We start from the raw sequence: 9,224 nt of genomic DNA on the forward strand, positions 1-9,224 counted from the left end.
ACTATACACTTACCGGTTTTAGTCCTTTAACTATTAAAAAACTTATCAAATTTGGTCTTTTTTTTTTTTTTATACAAACAGTGTACAAACTCATAAACCTTCGTCAAATTAATCATTAAACCATTCCTCAGGCCTATATTTCCTCTCCCTAATTCTTTTTCCTCAAGCTCCTCTTGTTTTAAAATTTAAAAATAAAAAAAACTGGTAAAAATTGACAGAAAAAAAAAACCGACGGAAAGACGGACAGACTCTGTCGGTTTTTTCAATAATATTTTTAAATATTTTTTTTAAGAAAACCGACGGACTGCGTCGATTATTTTTTGCACAAAAATGCGCGAAAAAATATAATTATTTGTTATATTATTTTCTAAAATAAACTGATGGAGTCCGTCGGTTTTTTATTTTTATTTTTTATTTTTTATTTTTTTATAAAAAAACCGACGGAGACGGAGTCCGTCGATTTTTAGAGTGAAAAAACAGTATAAATTAAATCAATGTAAGTATATGAACAAAAACTATCAGTGGTCTAGTGGTAAAGCCCTTTAATGCCAAGGAACATAGCCGGGTTTGACTCCAAGTTCCTACATTTCATTCTTTAATTTTCAAAAAAAAAAAAAAAAAAAAAAAAAACAACGTGAGACCGTCGGTTTTTTTAATTTTTTTTTTTAACAAATCCGACGGACTGAGTTGGTTTTAACCGACGCAGTCCGTCGGTTACAAAACGCGAGAGAGAACTTGAGGAAAAAAGTTGAGGTTAAAGAATGAACTTGAGGAAAAAGAAGTAGGGAGAGAGAAATATAGGTCTGAGGAATGGTTTAACGATTAATCTCACGAAGGTTTATGAGTTTGTACGCTGTTTGTATAAAAAAATAGATGGAGACCAAATTTGATAAGTTTTTGAATAGTTAAAGGACTAAAACCGGTAAGTATATAGTTAAGGGATCATTTTAGACCTACTCGTATAGATAAGGGACTATTTATGGCCTTTTCTCAATGGAAAGATGAGTTGCTGGAGGTGAGCCGGATCCTTAAAGCTCTAATCAAAATATTTCATTTTCAAAAGATCTCCAAAAACAATTAAACTTCTAAATATGGCATGGGAATATTACTATTACTATTACTATAATATTTTTCTACTATTAAGAAGAGCCGGTTGGGGCTCACTTTCTCATCGTCCGTTTCCAATTTAATAAAAAAAAATTGTGGGCCCCACCCATATATATTAAAAACAACAACTACTTATAAAAAAAATTGTGGGCCCCATAATTCTAATATATATATATCTGTTCCAATTTAATAAAAAAAATTGTGGGCCCCATATATATTAAACAACAAATAATATTAAAAAAATAGTGCAAATTAATAATGTCAAAAAAAAAGTGCATCCCGTATTAAAAAATCAAACAATATTCATGTAATTTTCAAAGTATCTCATTAAGTCAATAATGATGGATTCATTGTCACGTGCGTATTCGTAGCAAACACTAATATAATAAAGTTTTAAATACAGAGCACAAACTACAATATTATATTAATCGTGTTTTGAACATAGTATCCCATATTGACAAAATCAAACAATATATATAAAAAAAAAAAAAAAAAAAAAAAGTGAACCCATATTATAAAAAATATAATGTTAAAAAAAAGTGCTGGCTTTGTATTCGTAGCAAACACTAATATAATAAAGTTTTAGATACGGAGCACAAACTACATTGTTATATTAATCGTGTTTTGAACATAATATATGTATATATATTATATGCACAAAAATAGTACAAACTAATAATGTCAAAAAAAAAAAAGTGCACCCTATAAAGGGTGGACTCATACTAAACAACATCAAGCAATATTAAAAAAAAAAAAAAAAAAAAAAGTGGAACCCACCATCTCCAAACTCATTGTAAAAAAAAGTGGACCCCATATTAACAAAATCAAGCAATATCAAAAAAAAAAAGTGAACCCATATTAAAAAAAAATAATGTCAAAAAAAAAGTGCAGACTTTGTAGTCGTAGTAAACACTAATATACTAAAGTTTTAGATACGGAGTACAAACTACAATATTATATTAATCGTGTTCTGAACATAGTATATATATATATATATATATATATATATATGCATAAAAATAGTGCAAATTAATAATGTAAAAAAAAAAGTGCACTCCATATTAAAAAATCAAACAATATTCATGTAATTTCCAAAGTATTTCATTAAGTCAATAATGATAGATTCATTGCTACGTGCGTATCAATCCATTAGTGGGAGCAAATGAAATTGCTTTTCTTCAAAAAGTTAAGTAGTCAAACCATACAATTTTTTTTTATATTAGCCTGAGATCTAATCTAGATATTAATTGTTGTATTTTCTATTCCGCCATGTCATTTATTTGTTATGTTCACTAAAATAAATATACTTAAAATATTTATATTTTAAAAAAAGATAGAATTTAATTACTTTTTTATTTTTATTCTTACTCTAATAAATGTGAAAAGAGATTAATGTCGTAAAAAACATATATCAAATGGAGATCAAATAATGAATAAGGTAAATTAGTCAAATTATAATTCTAATCGACGTTTTTTTTTAAAACCATGCAAAAGACAACATGACAAGTAAAATGAGCTAAACCGAGAATATTTACCAAAAATTAAAAAATAGTATTTCTTCGTTTAAATAGAAAATCAATTTCTACTTTGTTTCGTTTTAAACATGTAAAATTAATTTAATAATTTGAATTGGAATTATCCAAATCAAAATTTGATAAAAAATAATAAGTATTTTACACCTTTAAATTAATCGAATTAAAATTGAAAGTATCAACTGATGCTTAAATATTGCTATTATTTTATCTCAAAGAGAAAAAAATAGTTCCATTTAAACAAGTCTTCTCTTTTAAAAAATATTAATAAATTTGCCGATTTTGTATTCGTAGCAAAAATTAATATAATAAAATTTTAGATACGGAACACAAACTACAATGCTATATTAATCGTGTTTTTAACATAATATATAGTCTATATATATATATTTATGTGTGTGTGTGTGTGTGTGTGTATAATCACTATTCAAAGACAACTACATACACATATATGCACTATAATCTAAAGTGTTGGGCCCGTGAGTTTGGAGATGGTGGGTTCCACTTTTTTGACTTCTTTATTTTTTTTAAATATTGGTTGGTAAATTTTTTTTAATATTGGTTGGTGTTTAATATGGGGATCACACTTCGTGGTTCGTTAAACATTAAAAAAAAAGTGTGATCCCCATATTAAACACCAACCAATATTAAAAAAAATACACCAACCAATATTTAAAAAAAATAAAGAAGTAAAAAAAGTGGAACCCACCATCTCCAAACTCACGGGGAAAAAAAAAAGTCGACCCCATATTAACAAAATCAAGCAATATAAAAAAAAAGTGAATCCCGTATTAAAAAAATAAACAATGTCAAGAAAAAAAAAGTGCAGACTTTGTATTCGTAACAAACACTAATATAATAAAGTTTTAAATACGGAGCACAAACTACAATGTTATATTAATCGTGTTTTGAACATAGTATCCCATATTGACAAAATAAAGCAATATAAAAAATAAAAATAAAAAGTGAATCCCAGATTTAAAAAAACAAACAATTTCAAAAAAAAATGCAGATTTTGTATTCGTAGCAAACACAAATATAATAAAGTTTTAGATATGGAGCGCAAACTACAATGTTATATTAATCGTGTTTTAAACATAGTGTGTATATATATATATATATATATATATATATATATATATATATATATATATATATTATATGCATAAAAATAGTGCAAACTAATAATGTCCAAAAGGGTGGGCCTCATACTAAACAACACCAAGCAATATAAAAAAAAAAAAAAACTATATAAAGCATGGGTTTAGACCCATGCTTCGTCGTCCGTTGTCCCTTTAAAAAAAAAAGGTGGGCCCCATACTAAATAACACCGAGCAATTAAAAAAAAGTGGAACTCAGCATCTCCAAACTCATGCAAAAAAAAAAAGTGGACCTCATATTATCAAAATAAAAAAACAGTGGACTCACCATCTCCAAACTCATGGGAAAAAAAAAGTGAACCCCATATTATCAAAATCAAGCAATATCAAAAAAAAAAAAAAGGTGAACCCCATATTAAAAAAATGTAATGTTAAAACAAAAAAGTGCAGACTTTGTATTCGTAGCAAACACTAATATAATAAATTTTTAGATACGGAGCACAAACTACAATGTTATATTAATTGTGTTTTGAACATATTATATGTATATATATTATATGCATAAAACTAGTACAAACTAATAATGTCCAAAAAAAAAGTGCTCCCCATAAATGGTGGACCCCATACTAAACAACATCAAGCAATATAAAAAAAAAAAAAAAAAGTGGAACCCACCATCTCCAAACTCACGGTAAAAAAAAGTGAACCCCATATTAACAAAATCAAGCAATATAAAAAAAATAAAAATAAAAAAGCGAACCTCATATTAAAAAAAAAATTCAAAAAAAAAAAATGCAGACTTTGTATTCGTAGTAAACACTAATATAATAAAGTTTTAGATACGGAGTACAAACTACAATGTTATATTAATCGTGTTTTGAACGTAGTATATATATATATATATATATATATATATATATATATATATATATATACATAAAAATAGTGCAAATTAATAATGTCAAAAAAAAAAGTGCACGCCATATTAAAAAATGAAACAATATTCATGTAATTTTCAAAGTATCTCATTAAGTCAATAATGATGGACTCATTGCCACGTGCGTATTCGTAGCAAACACTAATATAATAAAGTTTTAAATACGGAGCACAAACTACAATGTTATATTAATAGTGTTTTTAACATAGTATCCCATATTGACAAAATCAAGCAATATAAAAAAAAAATGAATCCCATATTAAAAAAACAAATAATGTCAAAAAAAAAAGTGCAGACTTTGTATTCGTAGCAAACACTAATATAATAAAGTTTTAGATACAGAGCACAAACTACATTTAATATGGGATTCATTTTTTTTTTATATTGCTTGATTTTATATATATATATATATATATATTGTTATATCCCGTATTTTATACGTTCGAATATTTCAAGGTAGTCGTGGCAAAGTTAAGGGAATGACCATCTTCCAAAAAAATTTCTAATGCACAAGTTGGTTATAAATATTATTTACGAACATTGGTAGTATGGAAATATTGAGAAAGGTTAAGGATTAAAAGAGGAATTCGCAAAATGGACTATGGTAATATTGTGAAAGGCTAGGGGTAGAATGGTAATTTTACAAAAGTCTTGAAAATTCTTGAAGAATACCATGTTGGCCGAATGGTGTGCCATATTTTTATTTAATAGGGGCTAAATATAAATGCACATGGGTCAAAGTTTGCTTAAGAAGACAATTAGTCTTCTTTGACTAATTCAAAGTAAATTCAACAAAAAGAGAAGAAAATTCTAGAAAAACAAAAAAAAAAGGGGGAAATCTCTAGAAAAGTGAAGAGGGAGGCATGTGCCTCTCACATGCTTGAAGGAACTAAATATATATATATATATTATGAGAGGTCATCTTTAATTGAAGAAATTGAGGAGAAAGAAAGAAAATAAGAAGAGAGGGAATATAGTAGGCTATTCGGCCATGGCTTCAAAAATTAAGCCATGGAAAATTGATGAAGAAAAATTATTCCCTTTTAATATTCTAGCTAATTTGGAGGTCCTTGTTAACATGGAGCAACTGTTGAAGTAAGAAAAACATTGGTTATGCAAGTAGTGGGCTTAGCCGAATGGAGTTAAGTGAAGAAGGTATGTGTTCAATCTTCCTTTATATATACGTTATAGATGATTTATGTATGTTGTAGCATGTGGAAATGAATGAAATTCATGAAGCATGTGTATGTATGGTGTTGGCCGAATGGAGTAGCTGTTGTGTAGAAATGATGAATTAATTTTATTTTAGTAACTTGATTGTTGTGTTGTGAATTCCATAATGTAAAATGGATGAAAAACATGAAATCATGCATGTGGAAGTTGTGGCCATGTATGTGTTATGGTGGCCGAATATGGTGGGGTTGTGTAAGACAAGTGAATTGATTTTATTTAGTATTTTGGTTGTTGTGTTGTGGATTTTATGTTGCTAGTAAAAGCTTAATGATCTTAGTGAAATTGTAGTAGTTGGAGACTTGTTTTAGAAGCTTATGTATATCAAATGTAATGTTCTTGCATGCATGGAAGGTAATGTTGTTAGTGTGGTGTTGATAATATGATGTTGTTAGTGTGTAGTTCATGAATTTAGAAGGAAAGGAAATGTGTTGTTATTGTTTTATTGGAGATTGGAAGGTGTTGGATGGAGTAGTATGTTGATTGAATCGTTTTGAAAGTTATGTGAATTGAATTGAATTGAATCGAATGTTGAAATGTTGCTAGAATAATTGTTGGTATTGTTGATAGTTTGGCCGGGTTGAATTCCCGGATTGTTGTTGATTAAAATTGGCCGAGTCAGAATCTCGGGGATGGTGTATTTACAGGGGAGGTGCTGCCAAAATTTCGGCAGACCATAAGTGAATGTACTTGAAAGGCTAAGACAAGTATATGTCGATGAATCTAACGATAGTGTCGATCTTCTTAAATGTAGACTAACAAGTTGGACGAATAAGCGTAGCTAGTAAGGCGCGGCACAGGTATGTCAAGGCTCATTCCTTTCTTTCAAAGGCATGATCCCGATGTTGTGATTTTAAAATTGTTTCCATATCTTACTTGTTTTTCAAAAGTTAGATGTTTAAGATTTCAAGGTATGATTCTCTTTCCAACAACTCGTAAATGTTTTTCCCAAAATGCTGTATTTTTCAAAAACAAAGGTCTATGGTATTGTAAGCCTTTATGACAAAAATGATGGATATGTTTTACAACGACATTGTTGATATCAAGGATAAGAGTATTTCTATAATGACTATGATAAGAATGATTTTCCAAAAATGGCTTCTGAAATGTTCAAAAAAGGTTTTGTACTTCAAACGCTCATAACTTTCTTATACTAAGTCGGATTGTCCCGAAACTTGTTTCTGAGTCTTCAGGTGTCGGTTTATGTACGCTGTTATTCGTTGTCAGTCTCATCTTATAATTATCGTTCCTTCAAGGTGAGACAAGGTCGTGATGATTATTCCATAATGTAATCGGAGGTTACCGACCTTACGTCACTCCGATGGATACATGACTTTCTTTGGGCTCTCCTGCATGCTGCTATATGATATATGTATATGATACATGAACATGATATATGTATATGTATATGGGGTAAGGGAAAAGGTGAGGCGCTATAGACACATATCCACCTGATCAGTTGGTATCACAGCCGGTGGTGGGGCAAACCCAATGGTGGGGCAAACCTTAGCAAGAACACTGAGTCCCAGAGTGGGGGGTGAGTATAAGGCTTGCCTTAGGCAAATCCCACATTGGTTTAGGCAAATCCCACATTGGTTCAGGCAAATCCCACATCGGTAAGTATTGTCCCGGACGCGGGATATATGTGGCTAAATGGATCGGAGCCGACACCTCGGCAATATGATATGTTCTATTTTCTATGTATATGAAAAGGAAGTGTTTTCAAAGGAAAGATAAGCATGCATGGCATATGTTCTAAAAGGCACTCACATGTACATGTTACTCCTTTATCTTATGATATGTTCTATATTTCTATACAGTTAATGTTCGTATGTTCATCTCTTACTGTGTTACTATTTATGCCTTACATACTCAGTACATTACTCGTACTGACCCCTTTTCTTCGGGGGCTGTGTTTCATGCCGCGCAGGTACACCCAGATGAGTTGAAGCTAATATAGAAGATGTTCCAGCAGAGATGGTAGACTCCACTTGTTCTGGAGTGCTGCCGAGTCAGAGTATATGTGCTATGATTTTTTGTTCGAAGTTAGAGACTTTGCAGACAGAGATGTGGGTATTGGTTGTTAGTTCAGTAAGCGGCTCCATCAGCCGATGTGTCATTCGTGTTATGATATAAGTTTCATGTGATTACAGATTTTGTTTGATTTGAAAGTAACGAAAACAAAAATATTTCTGAAAATTCTACTATGGATTTCATCTTTATTTGATTTAAAAAGTCCAAAGGATTATGTATGTATTAAAAGTCAGTGGGTTCGCTCGGCTCTAAGTAAGGGTCGGGTGCCCATCACACCCTAGTAAGGTCGGGGTGTGACATATATATATATATATTATATGCATAAAAATAGTGCAAACTAGTAATATCCAAAAGGGTGGGCCCCATACTAAACAACACCAAGTAATATAAAAAAAAAAAAAACTATATAAAGCATGGGTTTAGACCCATGCTTCGTCGTCCGTTGTCCCTTAAAAAAAAGGGTGGGCCTCATACTAAATAACACTGAGCAATTAAAAAAAAGTGGAACTCACCATCTCCAAACTCATGCGGAAAAAAAAAAGTGGACCTCATATTATCAAAAAAAAAAAAAAAAAAAGTGAACCATATATTAAAAAAAAAGTTAAAAAAAAAGTGATGACTTTGTATTCATAGCAAACACTAATATAATAAAGTTTTAGATACGGAGCACAAACTACAATGTTCTATTAATCGTGTTTTGAACATAGTATATATATATATATTATATGCATAAAAATAGTACAAACTAATAATGTCCAAAAAAAAAAAGTGTACCCCATAAAGGATGGACCTCATACTAAACAACATCAAGCAATATAAAAAAATATTTAAAAAAATTAAAAAAAAGTGGAACCCACCATCTTCAAATTCACGGTAAAAAAAAATGGACCCCATATTAACAAAATCAAGCAATATAAAAAAAAATGAACCCCATATTAAAAAAAAATAATGTCAAAAAAAAGTGCAGACTTTGTATTCGTAATAAACACTAATATAATAAAGTTTTAGATACGGAGTACAAACTACAATGTTATATTAATCGTGCTTTGAACATAGTATATATATATGCATAAAAATAGTGCAAATTAATAATGTCAAAAAAAAAAAGTGCACTCCATATTAAAAAATCAAACAATATTCATGTAATTTCCAAAGTATCTCATTAAGTCAATAATGATGGATTCATTGTCACGTGTGTATCAATCCATTAGTGGGAGCAAATGAAATTCCTTTTCTTCAAAAGGTTAAGTAGTCAAACCATACAATTTTCTTTCTTTTTTTATA

General features: G+C 29.7%; 1 long non-coding RNA gene across 1 annotated transcript; it reads left to right on the forward strand.

Moving 5' to 3' along the window:
• The first annotated feature begins 5,411 nt into the window (after nt 1-5,411).
• On the forward strand, nt 5,412-8,866 carry LOC132623770 (uncharacterized). Its single transcript, XR_009576419.1, has 3 exons — nt 5,412-5,831; nt 6,661-6,706; nt 7,837-8,866. It is a non-coding gene; the product is annotated as an uncharacterized LOC132623770 (long non-coding RNA).
• The last annotated feature ends 358 nt before the right edge of the window (nt 8,867-9,224 follow it).

Source organism: Lycium barbarum, chromosome 12 (assembly GCF_019175385.1).
Source record: "Lycium barbarum isolate Lr01 chromosome 12, ASM1917538v2, whole genome shotgun sequence".
NCBI lineage: Eukaryota > Viridiplantae > Streptophyta > Magnoliopsida > Solanales > Solanaceae > Lycium > Lycium barbarum.